The sequence below is a fragment of the Aythya marila genome (assembly GCF_965140915.1).
Source record: "Aythya marila genome assembly, chromosome: 1".
NCBI classification, from domain to species: domain Eukaryota; kingdom Metazoa; phylum Chordata; class Aves; order Anseriformes; family Anatidae; genus Aythya; species Aythya marila.
Genome location: NC_139042.1, coordinates 13119423 through 13146461, shown reverse-complemented (window position 1 = coordinate 13146461; position 27039 = coordinate 13119423). Strand labels below are relative to the sequence as shown.

The window sequence follows — 27039 nt, the reverse complement described above, 5'->3', positions numbered from 1 at the left end:
GCACTCAAACAAATGTCCTTGAACGTACATTTTATCACATTCACTTCTTAGTACCTGAAAAATATGAGTTTCTTTATCCTTCAGAAAAGTTAAGATTTGGTCTTTGGACTTTGTGGTCTTACTAGGTAAGACTGGTAAGACTTTTGAGCAGACCATCCAATGCAGTTAATGTACCAGAGGTAGAAAATCCATATAAAAACTCTCTCTCTCCCTCTCCCTTCCTCTCCCTCTCTCCCCCATCCTCTCACAGAATCACAGAATTGTAGGGGTTGGAAGGACCTTGAGAGATCATCAGGTCCAACCCCTCTGCCAAAGCAGGCTCCCTAGAGCAGGTTGCCCAGGTAGGCGTCCAGACGGGTCTTGAATATCTCCAGAGAAGGAAACTCCACAACCTTCCTGGGCAGCTTGTTCCAGTGCTCTGTCACCCTCACTGTGAAGAAGTTCTTTTGCATGTCAGTGTGGAACTTTCTGTGCTCCATCTTGTGGTCACTGCCCCTTGTCCTGTCCCCACAAACCACCAAAAAGAGGTTGGCCAAATCCCTCTGTCCCCCAAACTTCAGGTATTTATAAACATTGATAAGATCCCCTCTCAGTCTTCTTTTCTCCAGACTGAACAGACCCAGGTCTCTCCCTCTCCACCTCCCTTCCCCTCCATCTCACCCTCTCTCCATCTCCCTCTCCCTCTTTCTCCACTTCCCTCTCCACCTCCCTCTTCCTCTCACTTTCCCACTCCTCCTTCCTCTCTCTCCTTCCCCCTCTCTCCACCCCCCTCCTGTCTTTGATGAAAGGGGAGGGTAACAGGGACTGCTTAGAAACATTGGGCTATGTATTAGGGAGATAAAATATGAAAATATACTACTTGTAGATTACTATTATTATATATATATATATAAAGAAACTACTTTAAATGACAAAACTTAAATATGGACAAAGAAGAAACTTCCTTCATGTGTGTTGTTACAACGTTAAAAGAGAAACAGAAAAGAATGAACTCAGTGTTTTAACAAGAAAAAATAAACAAATTTATTAATTCCTAGGTTTGTATATATTTATTGATTTCAGCATTCTCTACTGATAAACTCGCAGAACTATTTATCTGTTAAAATTGTTTTGTTAAATATTTGTACATATGATCATGTTAATAAATGTGATATATTACATAATTGTTTTTTTTTTTTTCCTCATTTTAAAGCAAAATAATGAGCATTCATTATAAAGTGCACATTTTGAAAGACAGGTTATTTTTCAGTCTAAACCTCTCAATAACTAAAAAGCCATTGGTACATAATGGAGTTATTGAAAATAGCTGATTATTATATAACAAAGGAAAAGAAGTATTTGAGTATAAGCAGCTTCATGCTCTCTCATTTATAAAAGAAGTTGATATCCTAAAAGACTTCAAAGTTTTAGTATTACCATTTGAGAAATGTTATGCTTACTTCATAGTCAACAAAGCAAAATAATAAGAAACTGCTCAAATCCTTTACTGTGATGCACAGTATTTTCAAGAAACAGTAACTTTTCAGTTCAGTCTCAAAAAAAAAAAAAAAAAAAAAAAATAGAATTCTTATTTATAGTCTTTGAAGAAATGTTGGAGATATGTTCTAAAGTTGAAAAACTAATGTCCAGTGACCAGCACTATACTAGAGTCAATATCATTATGATATTCTGAATCAAGTAACCACATTTGTGGAAGATTTGATCAGGATGTTGTCTCAGACACTGATTTAGGGCTTTGGCCAAATACCAGACCCTTAGGCATAATTCTGCAATTCAGCTCATCTAGCTAAATATATTTGACTTCAACAGAAATTATATAGAGGGAATCTCAGAATCAGGTTTTTCTTGTAGTTTAGGTCATTTTCCATTCAGTCTGTGAACCAGTATAAACAGTTTGACATCTTAGGAAATACAGCTGTGCATTGACTGTAAAAACCTTTGGGCAAAATGAGACTGGAAGTTATTCTGAAAATGACTTTACATGCATGATTTTATTATGCTTCTGAATTACAGATACTGCAGCTAACTCCTGTCATTCATGAGCCTGACACTGTAATAAAAAATTAAGAGTATGTTTTATGTATATGTATATGAAAACACGATGTGCACATACATGTATAAATGCACTTATGCAAAAATGAGTAGACACCTGTAAAGAACCTCCTAAGTACATCTTTTTTTAAATCTAAAATTGGAAATACAATGCTGATTTAGTTAGCTCTATTGTGCTGTTTTATTTTCCTTAACTTTTTAGTTTACAATGAAGTCATAAACCATTGTATAGTTATGAATGAAAATTAATAATAATAATAGTTTTCAAATGTTTTCTCTTTATTTGGTAAAATGTGAAATCTTTCACATGCCTTGTGTTTGCTTATGGGTGTACCTTCTCTGCAAACATCTGAAACCACATAAGACTTCAATTAGTAAGATTTGCTGTATTGAAGTATTCACCTGAAAATATCAAATACAATAGGACAGAAAAATGAAAAGATTTTTTTTTTTTTTAGTAGGTCATTTTTCAAATAATTTAGCTCTGTAGAGGCAACACAGAAATCTGGGTAATAAAATTTCAAAACAAATATAGTGCACAACATACGGAAAAGGTTTGCCACCTTTAAAAAAAATATCTTATTTTGTCAAACACATCTCTGCTGCTTTTGAGAAAATGGATCTATATAGTAACCATTGCACTGCCTCAACAAAAAAAGCAACACTCAACATGAATTCATGAATAGTAAGCAGCATTAGTGCCAACACTCACAATGAAGCACATGATAACATTAAGCATCTGGATTTAAAGCCTACTGAATTCACTGGGAATCCACTGAGTTCACTGACCTTTGGATCAATGCCATGGTGTCTGTCTCACTAGCCTTTGCATCAGGCCTGATTGAGAGAGCAAGAGATGTGACTGCACCTGCATTTGAACATGCCCAGCTAGGACTCAGTAGTACAAACATGAGAGTGAATTTCTGTAGTTACTGGAAATTTGAAGGATGGGTAACAGTCATAGGCGGTAAACCTAAGGGTCATGTGCTCTCCAAACTCCAACAGCAAGTATTTGGTAGACTCCATCTCTCTTTGGCCTGTGTAATGTGTTCCTACTTCCCATGCTACAGATCTTCCAGAGTAACGATGGAAATTTTACAAAATTGTCTGAAGTTATCAAAATCGACTACAAGAAATGGCACCAAAAGTATTTAAAAATGTTTAATGATTGTGATCTTAGAGCAAAGCATCCTATATTTTAACTGTCAGTGAAACTTCCTTGGAAACAAGGATAAATAAGAGGAGACTGTGCAATGATTATGTAGCCAACCTCTTCTCAATGCTTTGTGGGGATAGGACAAAGGGCAATGGCTGCAGGTTAGAGCACAGGAAGTTCCACACTGACATGCGAAAGAACTTCTTCACAGTGAGGGTGACGGAGCATTGGAACAGGCTGCCTAGGGAGGTTGTGGAGTTTCCTTCTCTGGAGATATTCAAGGTCTGTCTGGATGCCTACCTGGGCAACCTGCTTTGAGGAACCTGCTTTGGCAGAGGGGTTGGACCCAACGATCTCTAGAGGTCCCTTCCAACCCCTACATTTCTGTGATTCTGTGATTAATCTCTGCAGGGAGATTAATGTAATTTATTGCCTATCACTAGCAGACTAAAGCAGTGAGAAATGAAAAGCAAACTAAAACCACAGGCAGCATCTCCCCTCAGACCCCCTGCTCCTGCGTGGGCTTCTCTCCACGGGCTGCAGTTCCGGCCCAGGGCCTTCTCCTGTGGGGGCTCTCCATGGGCCGCAGCCTCCTCCAGGCCACATCCACCTGCTCCACCAGGTGCTCCTCCACGGGCTGCAGCATGGAGATCTGCTCCACGTGGGACCCATGGGCTGCAGGGGGACAGCCTGCTCCACCAGGGGCCTCGCCAGGGGCCGCAGGGGAACTTGTGCTGTGTGCCTGGAGCACCTCCTGCCCTCCTGCTGCACTCACCCTGGGGGTTGCAGGGCTGCTTCTCTCTCAGCTCTCACCCCTCTCTCCCAGCTGTTGTAGCACAGCAGATTTCCCCTTTCTTCAGTCTGGTCTCCCAGAGGCCCATCCAGTGTCGCTCGTGACTAGGCTCTGGCCAGTGGCCATTGGGATTTGTCTGGAGCTGGCTCTGATCTGACATGGGGTAGCTGCTGTGCTCTGCTCACAAAGGCCACTCCTGCACCCCCCCCTGCTACCAAGCCCTTGCCACGTAAACACAATACTGAAAACTAGAATGGACTACATTCATTTGCAAATTATATGTGACAAAACTGACACTGTAATTCACTGTATTTGGCTAAGTATAACATTATTTGGTTAAGTAAATGTTGGCCAGATCCTTGTTAGCTTAACTGACCTATCTTTTCTTCAGTATGTTCCTATCTGTACTTTTAGAAATAAAATTTACATGAAGATCATGTGCTAGGACATGGCTTCTCCTCTCATGCCACTGGTTATGTGAAATACTGCAGTAAATATGTAACAAATTAAATATTAACTAATTAATTAATTAATTTCCAGAAATGCATTGCTTTATGTTGTCTCAGAAAATCCTGTTGAAAATGTAAAGTGGAAAGACATCTGTCTGCCTCTGAAGGAAGACAAAGGGAACCACTGGTAGCTTAAGTTTTCTGAAAGCTAGTCCACTTACATACGGCACCTGAATTTGTTTTTGGAACCTAGCTATACACTCTGTCCAGTTGTCTTTAGATTTTCCAGAATTTTCAATTTCTCTGGTAAAGGAGTACCAATTAAAATCAATTAAATATACGTGTTTTACCAGTTCCTCCTTGTACAATTTAGTTTAATGCTACTATCTTTCTTTAAAAAAAAAAAAAAAAAAAAAAAAAAAAAAGACTTTGTTTGGTTTCCTGTTATGACTTTGTTTGGTTTCCTTTCCTCGTCACAATAAATGCAAATGTTGTGGTGCTATGTCCCATGAATTACCTAAACACTGGGGTGATGAGCCTCAAAGCTAAAGCTACAGTTTAGAAACTACCTACCTAGCACAGGAACATATGCAAATAAACCTTCCGTCAGTCCTCAGGCCTCTTCCTTTTTCCCACAGCTCTCTGGAAGCATCTTTATTTACTCAGAGGAGAGTCTGGAAGAAATTTGGCTAAAAATACAGTATCACCACCTACTTTCTTTCCCTGTTCATGTTCATCCCTCCGCCCTATTTCACTAATTACATTAAGATTGTTGATAGAGTTAGTCTAAAGAGAAAGTCTTTAACCTTGATTCAAGTATAAGGCTGATAACATTTTTCCTCCCTCCCTGAAAGATAATTTCAGTCATTTCTGAACAAAAGTCTAAAGGGAACATTGTCACATTGATACAAAGAAAGACTCGAGCATCCAACTCAAACAGTACCTAGTGAAGAACACAGTGAGTGTACTTCATCTTTAAATTTTTCATTTATTGCTACTGTTACATCTGTTGAACATCTTTTGCTTTAATCCAAAAGTGGAATTTTTTATTTATAATCCAATTCAGTTACTGTGGAATCAGTGTATTGAGAATGTATGCAGCACCTCATAAAAATAATTTAGCATCCAGCAAGATTTTTTTATTTTTTTTTTTTTATGTCAATCCAACTTTTGGCAGTGTTTCCACAGATTTACAGGATTTTATTTATTTATTTTTTTTTTATTTTTATTTTTTCACATACAGCTATGGCAGAGAGCGCTAAATTAGAGTGTTTGCAAATTAAATAGAAAACCCATGGAACACTCATCTTCTGTTGAAATCTTCTTGTGCATGTAGAAATAAAGATTTACATGTATTTGTAATTGGTAGAAATGACTGGGCAGAGGATTACTTCCTTAAATGAATTGTAAAGCCTTCAGACACCCACATTTCTAATTGTTTTAGTACAAATGCTTCATAGATAATACACAGTTTAATTGTTTCTAGAACACCTGCTTCATAATACTTAATCTTGACTTTTGAAAATTAATTAAAAAATATTAAACACATAATACTCCATCATTCTGTGCAATGCAACATTTAGTGCTAAAGAGCAGCTATTGAATGACACTTCTGGTGAAAGGAGCCAGAATGTCTGGTCATTAGATGATAGCAGCAATATTTTAGGTAGTAAACAGATGTCAAAGGAATTCATCAATACAAATAAAAATTTGCTTAACCAGATCTAAACCCACTCTTTTAAAGCATTGCTAATTTAATTATGCTTTCCATATACAAAGAACAAACTTACATTGTTTATTTTTTTTTTCACTCAGAGAGACCTTTGGTTTAGATTACAACAAAACAAGAAATGGATGAAAACAAGGATTCAGAAAAGTCGTCAAAACCAGCACAGTTCCTCCTTGCCTCTGCCTATGGGCTGCAGAACCTTCCCATAACACATTGGCCACCATCTTCTGAAACAGCAGTACGCAGAAAATATTACTATGATGATATCTAGTACAAACATACACAGTCCATTTCGCTGTTGATAGCATTAATAAATTGTGAAGTTTGGATGGAATGAACTAGCACAAATCTACAACCGAAGAAACATGGTAGTTTAACGTTGATGGGCAGCTAAGGACCAGTGTGCTGCTCCTTCACTTCCCTTCTTAGCAGAAGAGGGAGAAAAAATATGATGAAAAACCAACCAACCAACCAACCAAACAAACAACAAAAACCCTCCTTGGCTGAGATAAGGATAGGAAGATCACTCACCAACAGACTCAACATAAGAGATCATACTGTAAGTTTTGATAATAGACCAGTTTTGCCTTAGCCTTTCACAGAACACAGGAGGGCTTTTCCCTTGATCCCCCAATACTCTCAATGTGTTTAGTCAGAAACTTGCCTAAAGAAAATGATACATCTCTCCCCACTCCCACCCCTCCCCTCTCCCCCATCATTCTTGTTTTTCTTCTCCTGTCTGGATTCACTTGCTATTTCATAGCTTAATAAAAAGCTGACCTACTTCTTTCCATTTAATACACTTCTAATAGTTTCAGCATTTATAGTCAAATAAGTCTTGATGTCATGTCTATCAGAGTCATTTTTCATCAACGTAAAATTCTCTTTGGCTTTTCTATAATTATACTTCCACCTTCTTCTTGTCTTCAACTCTATTTAAACACTACCTGCATCATCAAGATAAAAATTTATATTTGCTCTAACATTGCTAAGCAAGATAATGTATATGTTGTCAGTTTGAATTTCCGTGTGTAGTTTGTGTTTATTTTTTAATTCTCAACAAATTGCCCACTGTGTAATAGGGACAGACTGTCACTAAAAGGCGATGCTTCTGACTAGTTTTCCAGTTATGACTGTACTACCTGTAATTATGTTTTACAAAAGTATTTAGGCAGTCTAAAGGGACTAAGTGATCTGCAAGAGGCTAATTCATTAGAGGACAGAGCTGCAGTTTTTCACATCTTCTGCTATTCATTCTAAAGTGAATGTATCAGGAACTGAAGATAAACTGGATCAAACAGGGTGGGACCATAGAGTCTGAAGGTTCAGAATGGAGTATTTGGATCCTCTGCTGGCTGTTTCATTATTGTATATTTAGCAGATGCAGTCCTGGCAGCAGAACTGAGAACTCCTTCCTGACAATTCAGTCATTAGCAACACTGAAACTTCTAGCGTGTGCTCTGGCTCCAGCCCACAGCAAACATCTAACTCCTTTCTCCATGATAAGGGAGCATAAACTATGCTATGCCAAGGTACCCATGTGTTTGCAACCCTCCTCTGGCTCCTTATGAAACTGAACCCAAAACTCAGACTTGGGGAACATCTCTAAACAGAAGGATATTGCAGACATGAACTCATCCTCTTGCATTTTAACAGACTGGTATTATACATTTATTTTAAAAAGATAAGCAATTCAGTGACATGCATTGTGAGTGACTGGGTCAGCTTCTGAAGCCTTGCAGTTTGGCATCTCCCCTGTGGGATATAGGCCTTGTCCCTGTCATCATTGTTTGCCTTTGGCATGCTCTAGGCATCTGCATGCTGAACGTACAGGCTTTAATTGGCTTCTTGCTGGTGCCTAACTCTCCTCCTAGCCTGAACAGCCAGCCTAAGTGCTAGGAAAGGTTTCAAGATTATATCCTGGTATCTGAAAGTGCTGATAGTGATACATGATAACTTTAATGATCTCATTAATTGTTCCATTCCTCCATAGGTTCCGATTCCAGTGTTGGTAATATACAGAACACTAGGAAAAAGAATAAAATGATGCCAAGTGTGCTATTTCATCATACTTATAGTATGTAGTAATAATCCTCTGAATTTTCAATTTATTTCTAATGTTTATTTATACTTTCACTTAAAGCAAATACTTAAAAACTAGCCACATGGTTTGGTGATTATTTTATATTTTATTTTATTTTTATTTTTTTTTTACTTTATGTTGATTTCTGAAATGACCATAATAGAAGGGTGAAGGAAGTGTTAAATAAACCAGCAATCACATTTCAATGACTGTGTCTGCAGCCAACATCTGGCACTCTGGTAGTGACTGAGGCTTGCATAGCTTTTCATATTCCCAGAAGCTTTTTGAATATTAAGAACTGATGTTTTGACACATTCTCTTTCTCCTGCAGCTGGGTCCAGACTTGCTGACATTTGCAAAATGGACAAAGTGCCCGCAGTTTTCACATGTGCCGTGTGCATTGTAATTACTATAGTTACTCTGCATGGCTCTTGATATGTAGAAGTTGGCTTTAACTACTCAGAGCCAGTGGCCTATACAATGATTCAAAAAATTCTCTAGCACAGATTACCAAAATTCATTGTTGCGTATAGGTGATGGGTATGAATACATGTGTGTATGTAAATACAACCCCTCCTTGCCTTGCAGAGATGCAGAGGCTGTGTAGCTGATACTATGAAGCAGGAAATCCAATTATACCTAACTTAGCATGCATAACTAAAAATGTTATTATTGGTCATAAAATTATCGAGCCCTTTTAAAAATCAAATCTATGAACTAGTGTGTGTGTATTCCTCAGGCTGACTTCATGCTGTGTGAGGAAGTGCTCCCTTTAATTTGTTTTAACATTGCATGCATTATGCAGGCCTCATTTCAGTGTGAGAGAAGGCTGAGGTAAAGTGGACAATTTCCATTGTAAAGTGACTGTGAATTTGAGCTCAGGAAGACTTCTGCCACTTCAGTGACAGGTCAGCTTTCATGTACATTCTATGGCATTTCCCAAGTCAAAGCACAACAACAACAATATCTGTTTTCCAAATGTGTCCTGAAATGAAATGTCACCATTTTGATGAACAGCTTCTGTGGCAGAACAGCATGTGTTTGACCAAATGGCAATACACCACTGTTTACCCCCAAAAATGAGTATAATAAAATAAAATGACACTAAACAGTAAACTTCCATGCTATTAAGAAAGAAGGAAAAAAAATCCCCATTAGAGCCAACAGCAAACCACATTATCTTTTTAGAACCTTGAACATCTACAGATTCATCATCTAGACAAATAAGGTAGATGAGAGTTAACAAAGATCATCACTATTTACTGTGCAGTGAATTCATCTTATAAAACAAGTTCTATGGGGAAAAATCACTCACAGCCCCATGGCAGGAGGACTGTGCGCTGTTTTTGATGGCATGTGGTGTCTGCCCAAAGCTCTGGGATTTCTTCTGCCTTTTGTATCCACTAAAATCCATTCTTTTCCCACCAAATTCAGTACCTTGGCAATATGAGCCCAGATATGACTTACTTCAGCTTTCCCAGAAATATCCCCTGAACATTAACTGTCATAAATGTATTTCAGGATGCAAGTCCTTGAGGATTTGTGTGCAAACTAGTTTATTTGTATTTGAAGAGTGGAAAAATGTTATATTTGTGAGTTTCCCTGTGCTGCTAGTAAACTAGACAACCTTGATGATGCAGTAAGAAACATATTAATCAAAAGTTCAAGTCAGATTTTTATACACTAGTAGCAGAGGTTATAAGTAACACAAAGGCAAACAAAACCCAATTGAGATAAAGTGTTTGCAAACCAGTTTTCTAGCTGCTCAGCCTCCCATACTGAGGACAGTAAGATATATCTCAGCAATCACAGGTCACAGTCACAGTCCACAGTCTTTTGAATTTAACTTACCATTCTGGAAAAGAAAAAAACAAACAAACAAACAAACAAACAAAAAAACAATAGGAAGGAAGGAAGGAAGGAAGGAAGGAAGGAAGGAAGGAAGGAAGGAAGGAAGGAAGGAAGGAAGGAAGGAAGGAAGGAAGGAAGGAAGGAAGGAAGGAAGGAAGGAAGGAAGGAAGGAAGGAAAACTTTCCCTGTGCACTCACACATACATTTGAAATGTGTTTAGGATACACATATATTAGACTTGGCCATCTTGGGTACTTAAAGATCATTTTCTCCCCTCCTTGATTCACACCTCATCTAGTACAGGCTCTGCAAATTGCCCAAATTCTGTTAATTGTTCTTCCAAAAGATGGGCACCTTATCTATTAAGAAGAGCTGTTACCTGTTTTTTTCTTAGTCAGACATGAATATTAAACTTCATAAAAGAAATTTGCTTATTCTGAAAGCTCATGTTTTTTATTACCTTGGCAACAAAATGATCTGTTGAAATTGCTTTTTGCTGCTAATTTTAGGAATGTTCTATGTCACAGAAAAATTCATGACAAGCAGCTGAATAGGTAACCGTCCTCTTTCCTTATACTTGCATCAGTTTTTACAGAGTGGAGAATGGACATATTGTGACAATGAAGTCCCTGTTTGTCCAGAAACAGTGGTAGTTATAAGAACTAGATTAAAGAGAAATTTTTTCAGTTTTGTGACAATCACTAATAAAATCCCAGTTGGGAATAGAATTTTATTTTAAATACATCCAGAGAATATTTTGAATCTGGAGAGGAAATCTAACCAGAAAGAAACAAAATATTTGAACAAAATCTTTTTTTTTTTTGTAAAGCTTTGTATCTTAATTAACAAGTAAGCAATCAAATGCTGCCAGTAAACCTTGTTGTAAATTGAAAAATTAAATCATTTCATATGAAAGGTGATGTAACACCCTCCTCCTCCCCCTTCCCTTCTTTTATTTCATTCTATTTTTTATATTTTTTTCAAATGATTGTGACATTTGGTTGATTGTTTCCAAGGGCGAAAATAAAAATAGAGACAGTTACACATTCATCTAATGTTTCTCTGCTGTCATACCAGTGTGTGTCATTGACAGGTGAAAAGCCTCCCACCTCAGCACAAGGAGGAGATGAAACGTGTTCCCACACACCAGTGCCCAGAGAAAGCGTCCCATCATTCAACTGCACACTTCCAGGAAGCTTCTACTACTCAAACGGCAAGTAACTTGCAACATGATCTTTAAAATGTTGAAAGCAGCAGACTATACTGAAATACGTGGATGAAGTTTGATATTTCTCCAGAAGACAACTACACATAAATGGCACTGCAGGGTTGCAAAGTTACACAGTGTTTTCTGTACCAAACACAATGGTACAGGTATTTTGTAAATACCTCTAAACCTTCAAATTTAGTATGAAATATGAAAATTAGGCAAGTCTCTCTCCTTAGTGTGATCATGATTAACAAAAGAGTTGCAGTGAAAATCTTCCCTAAATTACAGCTCAGGGGCCTCAGTGTGGACTGCAGTAGCACAATTACTTCATTGAAGTGGACACAGCACGAGAACCCTGTGGACATTTTTCTGAGTGCTACACTAGCCAGAAAATATTATTTGTCAGCCTCACACAGCACTGGATACATCATCATCTAGTCTTGAGGAAAATGAATAAATGAATAAATAAAATAAATGGGCAAGTGATTTTGTGAATGTTTTATGCAGTTGGTAGTGAATCACATTTGGCAGAATCAAACAGCTAGTTTAAATGTATTTTATGAGATATTTAATATTATTGTGATATTGGAGAAAAAAACAAACAAACAAACAAACAAACAAAAAAAAAACTAATGGAAGTGGTGTTTTTTTTTTTTTAATATGACAAATCATAAGGTTTTTGAGGATAGAGGGTATGTTTCCAAATGTTTCAGATAAAAATGTAAAATTGCTGTAATTCTGAAAGTACCATTCCATATAATTAAGTAAAGTTTAGCTGCAATATATATCTTTCTGTTCTTTAACAACTTGTCTAGGACTTCACCTAAGATTAACATTATTGCTTTCAAGGCTGTTGAAGTGTAGGTTCAGTTTAAGTTCATGTATGAAGCTGCACACATGTATATGTGTTTGTTTCTTGAAGTCAAATTTACAATCACCGCTGTTCCAGCACACCTCACACAGAAGCTTTGTCTGTTCTGTGGGTCTGGGTTTTCTCTTTTCCAAGTCATCAATATTTATGATAAAATGCCAACGAATTTGATGAAGAGGTGCATGTCTGAGTTGTGCTCTCTCTAAATATGCAAAGAAAAGAGAAGTCACAGCTGAGATTTAAATGTGTGTGAGACGTTATATCCTACAGGACCTGAGATTGAGATTAATTGCACTGATTTAAAAATTAAACTAGTTACCATTGCACTGCACTGAACTGCTTTCTATCAGCTCCCCCTCCTGTCTTTTTTTTTTTTTTTTTTTTATTTTTATTTTTACCATTTATTTTCTGATATCTTCTATATTCTATATTTTCATGCTCTCATTTGCAGTTCCTCTGAGACCTTCTTCTGCATCCATCTCCTGCAGCCCTTGGTGGTAAGATGCAGTTTGGGGAGCCTACCCTTGCTCATATCTTAGTTTTCTTAACCAGATGGTAGCTGTAACCTGACACCCTGCAAGAATTGATTGGTCACTCAGATCCAAACATTAAATATTTAAAGTGGCACCACACCATTCATAAAGTGGAACATAAAGTGTTTGTTTACTCTCTGCTAATTATTTTAGTCAAAGCAGGCAGACTCAACTGTCTGCATTATTAATTAAACCTCTAAAAATGAGCTGAGGACAGGAAATGTTCTTCTCTGCTGGTAATAGTGCTAAAGAATAAGTAATAACTCTCATTAGACATATGATAGCATGATTTTTTTTTTTATTTTTTATTTTTTCCCCCCAAACTGGGCCAATACAAAGCAATACAAATCATATTAGTTCATATTTCCAAATCGTTTGGAAAGAAGCTTACTGCTCATGAAAGCTCTGATGCTAGCCATCTTTAGGAGTATGTCCAGTGTTACTAATTTAGTACTGCTTGAGGCTATGACAAGTATCTGCGGAGCTAACCGGCAAAGCCTCATGGTCTCTAAAATAATGTGCTTTAAAAAAGATTAGTTTGAAGGTTATCTTGAAGGAAAATAGGCTTCCACACAGGTCATGGAATAGCAGTATATAAGAATACAACTTTATCAGTGATCTATTTCTTTACAATTATGTTTCCTAATGGGAACATCTTATAAATACTCATCACTTGGCTGTGTGATCAAGAACACTGTACACTGATGGAAACGACAATAAACATTCACATGCATATAAAAATAAAATAAAATAAAATAAAATAAAATAAAATAAAATAAAATAAAATAAAATAAAATAAAATAAAATAAAATAAAATAAAACAAAATAAAATAAAATAAAATAAAGTAAAATAAAATAAAGTAAAATAAAATAAAATAAAATAAAATAAAATAAAATAAAATAAAATAAAATAAAATAAAATAAAATAAAATAAAATAAAATAAAATAAAATAAAATAAAATAAAATAAAAGTAGTTTCATTGCATAACCTGAAGCCATACAGGATTCCTGAGCTGGGATTTTCAACTCAAACCTGAGACTGCACCATTGTATCAAAAGTTTCACATGGTGGTTGAGTGCTGATTTGCAGTTTAGGACCAAAACTACTCAAAATTCTCCTTTTTATTAGACACAGGGGGACAGATCGAAAGGGAATGAAGAAACTAGTTATAGCATGCAAAGAGGTGGGATAGATGCAAGCATACGTGTCTGTGAACTGCAACTTTTGAGTGTTGCAGAATATAAAGCCTACAACTCTGCTGTGAGTCTCCACAGGACTCTGGAGCCTAATTATAAAGCTGTATGAAAAAGTTCTGCTTGTCAGCAGAGCCAGCAGGGGAAAAGAATCCACATTTTTGCACATTCACAGAAGAATAAAATATTTAGGCAGAAAATCATCATTGCTGCAGATGGACACTTATAGAACAAATATGGGTAATTTTTGTGCAGTTCTGCTTGTTGCTAGCATAGCCAGAATCCATTTTTTTAGCAGATTTAAAATCCAGCCTAGAATTCCTCAGTCACTGTAAAAATGTGCTTCATAGGGTGGTAGTGGTTGAAGGTCACAGGTAAATTCAAGGTGGAGGAGCCATCCTAAAATGAGTAGGGAGGATTCACCAAATTTAGTGTTGCTGTACTTCCTTTTGCCCACATGGAATTTGGCTCTGGATGGTTTCCAGTCCTTTTGAGTAAGGACTAACCAAAAAAGCCTGATCACAATTACAACAAGGTTGTGAGAATACACTGTCTCCAAGTAATGAGGAAAGATAACTAGAAGCAACACAGGAGATGTGTGCAAACTGGGAAAGAATGCACCAGTCAACAGTTGTAAATGGATTTCATCTGGTGGCTTCCGTTGTATTTAAGGGCACACTCATTAAATACATGCTCTATGTGAGAAAAAAATATGCCTATTAAAAAGATATTTTATACACAGAGAGTGTTATAAGGATTTTTAGGAGAAATATAACCTGACGGGATGGCAGGTACAGCTCTGATTCCCAATGGTGTTCAGGTGACAGCTTCCATTTAGTGTATCCAAAAAAGTCAATTGTCTAGATCAGTGTTCTCTGTGTGTGTGTGTTGTTTGACCCTCCATATCCCCAATATTGCTGATATGCAGGTGCAAGTCTGTGACAGAAAAGAGAAGTAACTTATGTTAATTTTCCACTTCTTTCACCCGCTTAGTATTGAGCAGAGGAAGGGGAATACATTACTACATGGTCTCTATCTTTTCTGTACTACCTAACCTCTGTTTGCAGCCTCTCAGTGGAGAACCTGGCCCTTAAGCTGCAGTGACCTGTGCTTTCAACTTGGGATAAGTGTTTTTCTCTTAAGCTTGTTAAATGCAGTGTGAATTTTATGTGAAAGTGCTTTTTTCTTATTTCTTTTTTCTTTCTTTTTCCTCTGCATTGTCTAATTTGGCGGTCCTTGGAGTGCTAGAGAGCCTCTTTAATGTGCATCAAGCCAACAAGAACTCTGACTTTGCTATATTAACAAAATACATTTATTTGTTGCCTTCATACATGGCAATGAGAGTGATGAAGGGCTACGTCCTCAATAGTTCCCTCATCTCCTTCTTCTTAGTCTGGCATTATAATAAAATCTGAATTACAGAAATGACAAATCAAGTATACAAATTAAGAAAACTAATTTCAGGCCAGCCAACATGTGGAAAAATCTCAGGTGATGAGGAAATCAAAGGAAAATAGCAATAAAATAGACATTACAGGGGGAAAAAAAAAAAAATATATATATATATATATATATATACACATGTATATAGCTAAAGTTTAAAAAAAAATAAATCCAATCAGATTTTTATATACTGGTAACTAACACATTCCAAACAAGAAATAATACAAAGCAATAAATATCTCCTGTGGTAGGACTTTCTGTCCATAGTCTGACAAAATGTCTATTGACTGAGTTGTTGGAATGTTTCCTTAAAAAAAGGAAAAACATTTATTTCTGTCTGTGAGGTGTCTTAAAATCTGTAGTATTGTATAAAGAAGTGAGATAACTTTATGTGCAGTGTGCTTCATCCTGAAAGCTGGATTTGTTTGATACGATTTTTTTTTCTTTTCAAGTTAATGGATGATTTTTTTTTTCTTAACCACTTCAAAGGATAAGGTTAGGCCCAGTGAAAGATAAACTTCTGTATTTTTATCTGTCACCTCATCAGAATATATTAATAACATCAGTAATAACAAAAGTCCAGAATTACTGCCTTACTGTTTACAGTCTGTTTCTTCCACTGACAAGATATTCTAGATCTTATTATACCACCTACAGGTAGTTTTTAGAGAAATGCTTGGGATCCAATAAGCTGCTTAGTTACACTTGTGTAGATTGCAAAAAGCAAGTGTCCCCATCACTTTTTTCGAGAGGTTTCTCATAAACTACATTCTTTAAAGCAGTGTTCCACAAAAACAGTCCATCTTTTCTGAAATCTTAGATAACATATTAAAACAACACAGTTTGTTGAAACAGATGATATTTTCATTATACTATTCAACTGACAATACTTTCTCATATATCAGCTTTTATTTTATACAGAATGTCACCTTGAACATGTATAATCATTTTCTGTTGAAGCAGAATAACAAAACATTGATATGTTTTTCTCTCACACAATGCAACAGTTACAGGTCCTATAATTGTATATAAATTATAAATGCATACTTAAACATTTTAACTTATTTTTGTAAGGTCTGAGATAAATCCTCTGCAAATTTCTTTACATTCCTTTATTAATTGCCCTTATGGATAAAGTCATGCTGTTTCAAAGCAAATATTTTGCAAAGATTGATAGGTAAGGAATCTTAAACATATTTAATGGAAACTTGCAAAGATAACAGAAATTTTGAACAGGTAACTTCTGGAGGTAAATTACCTTAGGTTATAATCATTAATACTCCTGTGCTCTGAATGCGTCTCAATTTCTCAATTTGCTCAACATTTCTTGTTAATTTTCCAGAAAAAAAAAAAAAAGGGGGGGGGGGGGGGGGGAAAGGGGCTTATTGGCTTATTGCAGGACTTGATCAATCAGTCTAACTGTTTTGCTTCTACTTTTCAGAAAATATGCTAGAACTTATTCCAAATTCAACTAAATTATTATACTTTGATGCTACATATTTTATCTTGTTGTTGATTAATACGCCCCTTATACAAACACCCTCCTACTACCTGATACCTTCAGTAGTATCTCAATTCATTGCTCATGACATTCAAATTTCCTCTAGAGATGTTTTGTGAAGTCACAAACAGAGGATTATACCCATCAGAGAATGACTCAGACACAGAGTGATTGATAAGGCAAATAAATACTTAGGTGTTAGCAATCAGTCAGTTGTGATATGCAAGGGGGGAAACAAGACTGCAGACATTTCAGCTATATATCATGTTTTCTAAATTATCTCTTTGTGTGCCAGTGGTCCTCTTAATAAATTATCCTGCCTCGTTATCTGATGTGGTCTATGTTTTCAATTATGCCTTTTCTTAAAACTGTGTAACCGTCAGTCTTTCTCAGCCTGAAGCTATTTCAATATCCAACCTTCATCTCCCAAAGTCCAGATAGAGGAAATACTACACAACTGTTTTTGAGTTGAGAAGCTGTGCACATACGCATCAAAGAGATGTTATGACATCAGAGAAGTCAAGGCTTTATTCCCAGATTCCCCAAGCTGAGTTTTATGTAAGCATTAATACATGACACTGCATATGTTACAGTGGAGCAGAACATTTTGGGCATGTAGTGAAGCATAAAACTGAAAAATCAAGCAATTGTATCATCTCAGATGTGCAGAAGTCAAAAACAAACAAACAAACAAACAAAAAACAATAACTTGGCCTTTGCAAAGCAGTGAGCATAGTCTTTGGTTTCTCTAAAATTACTTTTTGGATTGAGAAAAGCAAATGCAATGCTTTAATAAGGAGAACTTACCTTATAGTAGAATCTAATATGAAAGGCCAAATACTTGTTTTTAACAAGGTTTGTTTAGCATGAAATTTTGGAAAGCTGAAGAATGAATAATTTAGAAAAAAAGTTTTAAAAGTATGCATTTCAGAAGTAATTGTTGTGGACTGCTGGTACAATGAACTCAGACAAATGTTCAAGACATTTTATAGCATGTGCATGATGTGCATGATCACTGCACATCATAGTGTTGCAGATCGTATCTTTTTTGTTTGTTTGTTTGTTTGTTTTCTCTGGTCTGGGATGTGATCTTGAAGTCTGAACATGACTGTGGTTGCAGGGCTGTGAGACAGGTGTATTCCCTTAGATGTAAGCTTTTAAAATGTCACAGATAATCGCAGAAAGGGAAGAGCTCTTGAGTTAAGCCATATGTTATTTGATTCAGGGACCATTTTGTGTTTACAGCTCCTACTACAATGCAATCTTGATTTATGATTATAGTACCTAGTTGCTATGATGATGATAATAATGATAAGGTTTATAATAGAGGCAGAGGACATTGCTAATAAAACAACAAATATTCTACGGCATTCAGAATTCTGATATAAATGTTATTTAGTATGGACTTCTGATGTCAATTAGACAATTGTGTCATCTGCATTTTAAACTGGCTTCTGCATTTTTGTAAATATATGTACAGGTTATGTACCTTTTGTAAATATATGTACAGGTTATGTCTACAATTTATACATGCAGTCAGTGAACTGCACATCAAAGTAATTTAAATAGTAGGTTTAGAACTATGCCTGAATTTTTTCAGCTTTGAAAGTATATTTTTGCAACCTTAGAGACAAAGTTTGATATCATTAATTTGGTCCAGAAAGTAGGCTGTATAATATTCCAAACAGCAAATGTTTGTGGAAAAGAAAATAGTAAGCACAGAAAAGCAAACAAACAACTAACCAAATGAAACAAACAAACTAAGCAGATTTTTAATCTGTGTCTATGTCCAAAAGTTCAAATTCTTGTCTGGAAAACAAACACATCTTTGTGTGCTAGGCATACTGAAATTCCAATATAATAACAAGATCAGGCTCAGTAAATTTTCAGTATTTTTATCCATTCCAGAAACTGTTCAAGTGCCCCCACCAAAGACATTGCAAGAAAGTGTGACAAAATATAAAAATAAATGAATAATCCTGATTGCATCACAATAATGCAAATATAACAAAGCTTATTGATTCTGTTACACCAACAATGTTGAATGCCAGAAAAGTTTTCCAGCATGTTCAGAATCTTTTTTTTTTTTTTTTTTTTTTTTTTTTGAGTGACTAAAATACTTCACTTTTGGAAAATGTTCTCTATGACAAACATCTCAAAAGAAGAAGTGAAATATATATATTGGATCTTCGTTGACTCATTTTAATGTGTTTTTTTTCACTAAGTTTCAGGTCTGTGTGAGACTGACAAATAATTTTGTGCAGGTGTGCTCAAAAAAGCAACAGTTAATCATTTTGTCAAAAAATAAATTTCTGTAAAGCTCCTTGCCTTCCTCAGCTTTGAAAGCATATTTTGGGGGCAGATTATTTCAACATATCTTCTGATATGTTCATTTTAATCATAGTCTTTTTCATTCACCCGCCCATCTGTGTAGCTACTACTCTTGGTTGAATGCATTGGTGTAATATGCTTTTAGTAACCTGAAATGTTACATCCACAGGGTAATCCCTGTCCATCACATACTTAATGAAGACTATAAAAACAATAAAAATAAAATGGGGTTCATGAATTCTTGCAAATTGTTGTAATTCAGTAAGAGAAGATGCTTAAAAGACTGAGCTGATACTATGTCTACATCAATTACAAAACTGTACATTTAGTCTTCAGCAAAATGATTTACAGGCTAGGAGTCCCACTGAATACATAGTAAATCTTAAACTTCTGGTTATTAAATATTCAGTATTTCTCACTCACAAGGAGGCTGAAGTCCTCCCTTCTGTATGTTGAATGGAAAGTTGCTATCCTTTACCCCTCTCAGCAACTTTCAATATTTGTCTGCTTTTAGCTTCATCACAGATGGTTCTCCAAAGATACCATCACAGTTTAACATCATTTACAATAAAACCTTTAAGAGCATCCTGAAAAAGGAAACTCCCAGAAGATGTTTCTGATGGATGGAAAGAGTATGATGCATTCTCTATTTCCAGGTATGGGAATGGAGAAGTTATCAATTTTTCCAGAGACTGACATGTAAGTTTAGTCCTAAAGATGTAAAGAGGTGAACTATGACATTGGTAACTACTACCTGAAAACATGAATAGCCACATCATTCTGATGGTTCATGGCTCTGTAAGCTCAGGAGTGGATGACTACACAGAATAATTATGGGCATGCATGATTAAAGAACATCCGCTGTAACATGGGTGGTAATACTAATGTTTTATTATATTCCCAGCATACAGATTCTACAATTGTATTCCCTTGTTTTACATCCACTTGCAACACCTAAAACTTGATTTGCAGCTTTTATAGAGTACAGCGGAAAATCATTCTGAACTCCCTTTTAGAAAGTAGTATATAAGCAAAGATCACATTTTCTTATGATTCATACAACTAAGGATACTTTCATAAATCACTCAATAATTTTTTTATAAAAACAAGCAGATTACATTTCTTTCCACTAACCAGAAAATGTTATTGTTGTTTCCATTCCAGCTTGCAAAGACACAGCATCATTACTCCAATATACACTATGTGTGTGTATAAACACATACAGATATACATACATATGCACACCTTATAAGATTTTGAAATCTTAAATTTAAATAGAATCAGAATGTATTTATCTTACCAAGTTCTAACAATTCCATAATTTTTTAAAAGGCACTAGCCTCTAATGTAGTGTTATTGATCAAGATTGCTTAGAAGATAAAACTCTGTAGGGACACTTCCGGACAGAGTATTTTCCCCTTGTATAGTGCTAAGGAGTTGATAATCAGGGGTGTAACTGACCTTAAAGAAAAACAAGAAGCATCAGAAAAGGTATGTGCAGAAGGAAGAAGAAAAAACTGTGGAACACCTTCCAATATCATATTAACAAACAAAAATCTGTTTGACATTTTCTCTCGGTAATTAAAACCACAGTATAGACTGTGTGGTAGATTTCAGTTTAGTATTTTAGAGTATGAGAAACTATTCAAATGATTGAGGTGGTCCTGAAACTGAGAGAAAGTGAAAGGCACAAGCTGATAGCAGGTGCATATGGACGGAGTGGATCAAGAGTGGTGAATTATACAATGAATTCAGAGGAACTAAAGGAACCATTCAGGTTACATGCATAGAGACCAAAACATTCAAACAACAAGACAACAAACAACAACAACAACAAAAAACTAACAAACAAACAAGAAAAAAGGTCAACAACAACAAAAAAATATATAATTATTTTTGCGATGTCACTGAACCAACTACCTCAGCTAGCTCCTTTGGCATGTACATTTTATAGAGTTTCCTATGATGCCTTTAGCATTTAGACTTGCATTAATTACTTAAAATCAATATTCATATCATTAACCTAGTCAGAAAACTTTCAGTGCTCTGAATCATTTCAGTGGAACAGATTTTTCTGTACTGCTAGCAAATCAGATTTATTCTTTTTGAACGTGACAGATTTATAGCAAGCAAAAAAAAGAAAAAAAAAAAAAAAAAAAAAAAAAAAGGATCTCAGACTGTCACTTAAAGCATCATACTTTTAACCCATACTTTTAACCTCCTCCTTTCATCCACAGATCCATAGCTCCTTACCTTTACTGACACCCTCTGGTCCCTATCTCTAAGTCAGTTTTGAATTCATTCCAGCACTCCTTCCAAAATTTACTTTCCAAATCAATATTTTGTGGAGCACAGAACTGGACATTTTCTGAAACCCCCATAAATCATATCACTGATTCCCCAGTAGTCTACCATGTCAGCAACTTATTCACGGGACTCAAGCAAATTTGCCAGTCATGACCTTCCTGTATTGAATCTGTGCTGACAGTCCTCTAAGTCGTGCATTTTTTAAAGTTGCCCTTTTTTATTTCCTAACAGCTGTGTTTTTAATCATCCTCTTTACCTTATATGCTAGGTTATTTTTCTGTTTTCAAACTTCTGTTTCAAACTTCTTTAGATCTGTTTTCAAACTTATTTTCTAACAAGTTCTTCAGCCAGTTAGATTTTTTTTTTCTATTTCCTAATATCATTCTTAATACATCTACCCTCGTTATAAAAATAAATTAACATTCCTTAAGATTTTAACCTAGAATAAAAAATATAACCTTCAGCTTCATGTTGAACAACAAAATCACAATCTAGAGATCTCTTACTTTCCAGACTATTTGTAGATGTCTTCACAGTTTTATGTCACACACCGCTAGTTCTGACTTTTTGTATTGGCATTTGTTCTGTAAGTGTATGAAACAGAAGTACTGCATGCTGAATAGTTCACTTTTTAAACTAGTTAGCTGTTATCATCTTCCTGAACATTTAACACTTTAACCTCCTCTTATATATATATTTGTTGTCTTCTAAGACTTTGTCTTCTTAACCACTTTTCTTAATAGATAGAGGCATACTGCCACAGAGGGCCACTGTACATGAAATACTCTTTAATTACTAGAGTTCATGTCTCAGTTTTCTGTCTTCCTTTTAGTATGCCTCACACTGGAAAGTAAGCTTCTTCACAAGTTGCATGATATTGAAATCTATCTATATGTATGTTTCTCTTTTTGTACTTAATACTTTGCAGATAAATGCTACACTTGTTAAAGAAATTTTATGAAAATGATATATTTGCAAATTCTGATAGATAATTTGATAGTATTTTAAAGTAATGGCCCATTTATTCCTAATTCTTTTGGTGTTCACTGTAATAATATTAATCATTTTTAACTAATTTTGCATAATACTGATTGCATAAAGTACTTCTGAAGGAGTTCTACCGTATCTCAGAAATAATTAATTGCAGTTTTATTAAACAGAAAATGTCATCCAAATTTTAATTGTCAGGAATTCCCCTTAGCTTTTGGCTCATAGTCACCATGTAATTTATTTGTAGTTTAAAACTTCAGGGTCTGATCCAAAGGCTACCAAGCACTATGGGAATGCTGTACTCCTGTAAAAGATTACGGCATCAGGTCCTTCACTGAAAACAACACTGAAAAGTCATTCAAGGAAAGTACTATCTTAAAAAATATATATATATATATTAATAATAATAATAATTAAAAAAGAGAACAAACTTTGCTAAAATGTTAAATTTCTTAAAGGCTGCAACACAGAAAACCTTAGCTCTAGTAGTCACATCACACTATCTTATATTTCTTATGTTTTATGAAGTTTCTGTGCTCAACAGGAATGAAACTAAACATCTGAGCGAATACAGATAGAGTAATGGATGGTGTTTTTTTTTTTTTTTTTTCTGAGATAAACATAGAAGCTTAGTTTCATACTTCATGATACAGGAATAAGTCTCAGTTCATCTAGCTAGCTCACAGACATTCCAGATAGTCTTATCTACTGTCCTCACCTCAGAGAGGAAAAATCAGTGCATCTTTATGTAATTCCATCTCCTCTGCCTGTCAGCAAAGAACAGTTCTGGCACTGTACTTTTCTAATTAAGGAGATAATTGTTTATCCCAAAGCCAAGTTCCATCCTGAACTTCACAATACAACTTTTAGTGCTTCACCATAAACTCAATATGCTAGATTATTTTGCTTCACTCTCAAGCATTTGCTTGGTAGTTCAAAACATTTAAAAATTAGCATATTAAGATAGGCATTCTTTCTCCAGAGTACGTATTTGTTCTAAGAGCTTCACATCTCTCTTCACAACTCATCCACTGCAGTACTCTGCTAGCTACTTAAATGACAGGAAGCATATAACAGATCACAGTAATTTCTGCTTCAACTTTTCTGCTCAATTATGACAACAATTTCAATGCAAGATTCAAAACAAAAACCAAAACACATAAACCCTGCAGTAGAAGCCCAAAAATGGGATCTCTCACCATTGCTGGCTTCACGACAGACTGTTCACAGAGATGCCGCGATGGATATTTCAACAAATAATCTACACACACTCAAAAGTCTAACCAGGGAAATCTGTGCCTGACTGGGGGAATGGCAAAGGCACTTACCGCTGCTGTGGCACCGTCTCTCTCGCGCCCTGACTCTCAGTCTCTCTCTCCCATCCTCCTGACAGCCTCAAATATAGCAGTCCCTTATGCTGTTCAGCCTGTGGGGAGCAGAGGATTGCGGAGTTGTTTTTTTTTTTTTTTTTTTTTTTTTTTTTCTTAAACCATCCAGAGGTAGTTCTCCAGATCCGACCGCCTCTCCTCGCCTCGCTCACTGATGGAGAGACCCAGGTGAAGGCATCCGCGGCGGCAGCTCCCGCGAGCCCCTCCCGGCCCCGCCGTGCCCCCTCCCCGGCGGGGGGGAACAAGGCACCTCCCCTTGCCGATCCCGGGGGGGTGGCGGGGGCTCTGCCCGCCCCCGGCCGGACGTGTGTGTGGGTATATGTGTGTGTGTGTCCGTGTGTGATGTGTGTGGTTATCTGTGTGCCATCTCACACCGCCGCCCGCGGCTCGCCCCTACCCCTAAGCGCACGCGGACGCCCCCCTTCCCCGCTCCCCTCCTTCTCCTCCCCCTCATCATCCTCCTCTTCCCTCTCTTCGCTGCCTTCCTCCCCGATTTTCTCCCCGTCCCCACTCCTCTGACCCAGAGCGTGAAGCAAGAGGGCGACCTGGCGAGCGCTCTCCCCTGATCTGCTGCCCGCCCCCTATAACCCAAGCCACCAGCTTTCCCCAGAAAACCACTTTCTCCTCCATCCTCTCCTTGTCACCCCCTTCCAGATAGGTAGATAGATAGATCTTTTTTTAATTATTATTTTTATTTTTTATTTTTTCTGAAACGTTTTTTATTCCCCTCCAACCTTGACGACCCTCCCTACCCTCGACCCTGCTGCCGGCTCCCGTTCTCCCTCTTCACACCGCGGCTGCGGTAACTGGAAAAACACCGGGGCAGCGGGCTGGGGGCCGGCAGCTGCAGCTCCGCGGCTCCGGCAACCCCTTCTCCCCCTTCCTTCCCCGTTTCCCTTCATCCCCCCGCTGCTAATTGCAGCCCGCTTCGACCGAGTGCAGCGCCCCGCCTCGCCGCCGCTCCGCGCCGCTGCGCGCCCTCTTCGCCGCTGCGCGAGTTGGGTTCTCGCCTTCCTCGGCCGCTTCGTGCCCATCACTACACGTAGTGCGCACTCCCGCTCTGTGCTTTTAATGGCTACCCTCAGGATTTTAATCCCCCCTTTTTTTTTTTTTTTTTTTTTTTTTTTTTTTCTAATTGTTATTATTATTATGTTTTTAATCCTTTGGCAACGACAACTTTCTGCTTTAGCTTAATGCTTCTCTGCCCACCTATACATTTTTTTTTCCTTGCTCTTTTTCTCCCACCCCTTCGGCAAGTAATGAGTTTGTTTGTTTGTTTGTTTTAACTTATGCATTAACTGAGTAACTGTTGTCCATCTCATATTCTCCGAGATTTTTCTCTGCTTCAGTGACTCCATGTCATTGGTTAATGCTTTCTAGACCTTTGTGGTGTACAAATATATGTGTGTGTGCATTTTTCTCTACTAATTTGTGTTTATATTTCTTTTTTTTTTATTTTTTTTTTATTTGCGTATTTGTTTCTTATGAATCATTCTTTGTTTGTTTTAGATGCGTGAGGAAGAGGAGTTGTTCAATTTAGGAATTTGCTGTGGGTTCTTACACAACTACAGTCTTAAATCTCGGCAATACTAATATAAGTTTTTCTACCCGTGTCTTTTGCTTGTCTTTCATATTGATGCCTCTAGCAAGATAAGTTATCAGTGATGAGTGACACGGTTTTGTGATCTTGTATGCTGTATGGAAGCCTGTTAGAGGATTTACAATTCAACGTCATGTTGAATGAATTTTGTCTACTAATATCAGTGAAGATGAGTTGGGAGGAAAAAAAAATAAATAAATAAAAAAAATAAAAAGACTTTCAATTACCTCTTCCTTTTTTTTTTTTTTTTTTTTAATTTTAAAATTGTAAATCTGTTTCTTCATTACTTGTTACCGCTGTCTTAAATTTTATAGTAAAAAACTGAGAATGAACCTATCATTAGAAATGGACTTTGAATACATTGTCCCATACAAACACAGAAGAAAATTGTCTCCACAACTGTGGATGGTTCTCTAGGCATATTTCTGCTGGGCAAATAATGTTGCAACTTGACATGTCAAAGCTTCTCTTCATTGACTCAATTCACAGAACATTATCATCTGGTCATTATTTCCAGTGTTACTAGGTTACAAGACAGTATTTAAACAGAAACCAGGAATAGGGACTGCATTAATTCTGATAGTATGAATAACTTATGAGACTCCATTTCTCAGTATTTCCAAAGTGGACATTAAAGCCAGAAGCATATTTGCTAACATTTTTTTTTTTTTTTCACTACAGTAGTTATTTATGACAACAGTAAAGAATTACATGTGAACAGGTGAGATTCATTAGTTCTTTAAAATAAAGACTTTTTTTTTTTTTTTTTTTGAAAAGTCATAAAGACTGGATTTTATGGCCTCTACCTTGTGAAGTTTGTAGATGAAGCTTATTTTTCACTACTATCCACATTGGGTTACATTATTTTTGTTTTTAACTCACTTCTACTTAGAGCTCTTGTCAATAAATGTATTTATTTTGAATGGCAACTGGCAACTTTTTATATTTGCTTCTTTCTTTTTAGCTTCACATCAGCAGTATTTCTACAAGGACATGTTTTTACATTTTCCTTTTAAATAATTAGGAATGGACAATATATGTTTAAGCACCGGCATTCTTCTCTGAAAGTAAAGTAATGCACAGCTTTTAAGACAACCTGTTAAAATTTCAGTTGATTGTGTGTATCCTTTGCAAGGTCAGTTCTGTTTTCACTTCATCATGTAAGAACACGAGCTGTTTTAGAGCATATACATGTGCAATGTTTAATGCACTGACACTGAATAACATTCACCACTTCATTTCAGTATTATTGTTGTTTTACATTTTAAGTCAATCTAGCTGCATTTTGCTTATCTGATATAGGTGGCTAACTATCTCCATATAAACAGCTTAATCTCTCTATCTCAATGTCCCCAGTGGGCAAGCAAACAGATGCAGCACATCTGCAGGGTCTGAATTGTTTCTGAGCTCTTTTCTTTATTTTTTACATCTTTCCTTTTCATTGAGTCTCTCTTCTTTTGAGCTGGGTATAATGTATTTTTTTCTTTGCCACTTGGAGAGCTATCTGAGCAATACCATTATTATTGGGAAATTTTAATGTTCTTCCTTAATCAAATGC

At 36.4% G+C, this 27039-nt stretch overlaps 1 protein-coding gene across 1 annotated transcript in view; it reads right to left on the bottom strand.

Annotated features, from left to right (window-relative positions):
• The window catches only part of CNTN5 (contactin 5), a 688982-nt gene extending 665015 nt beyond the window's left edge, over window positions 1-23967 (bottom strand). Inside the window, exon 1 of the mRNA XM_082775391.1 lies at window positions 23822-23967. The gene's annotated coding sequence lies outside the window, so the exon portion shown is untranslated. The remainder of the gene's footprint in view (window positions 1-23821) is intronic.
• Between the last annotated feature and the right edge of the window lie 3072 nt (window positions 23968-27039).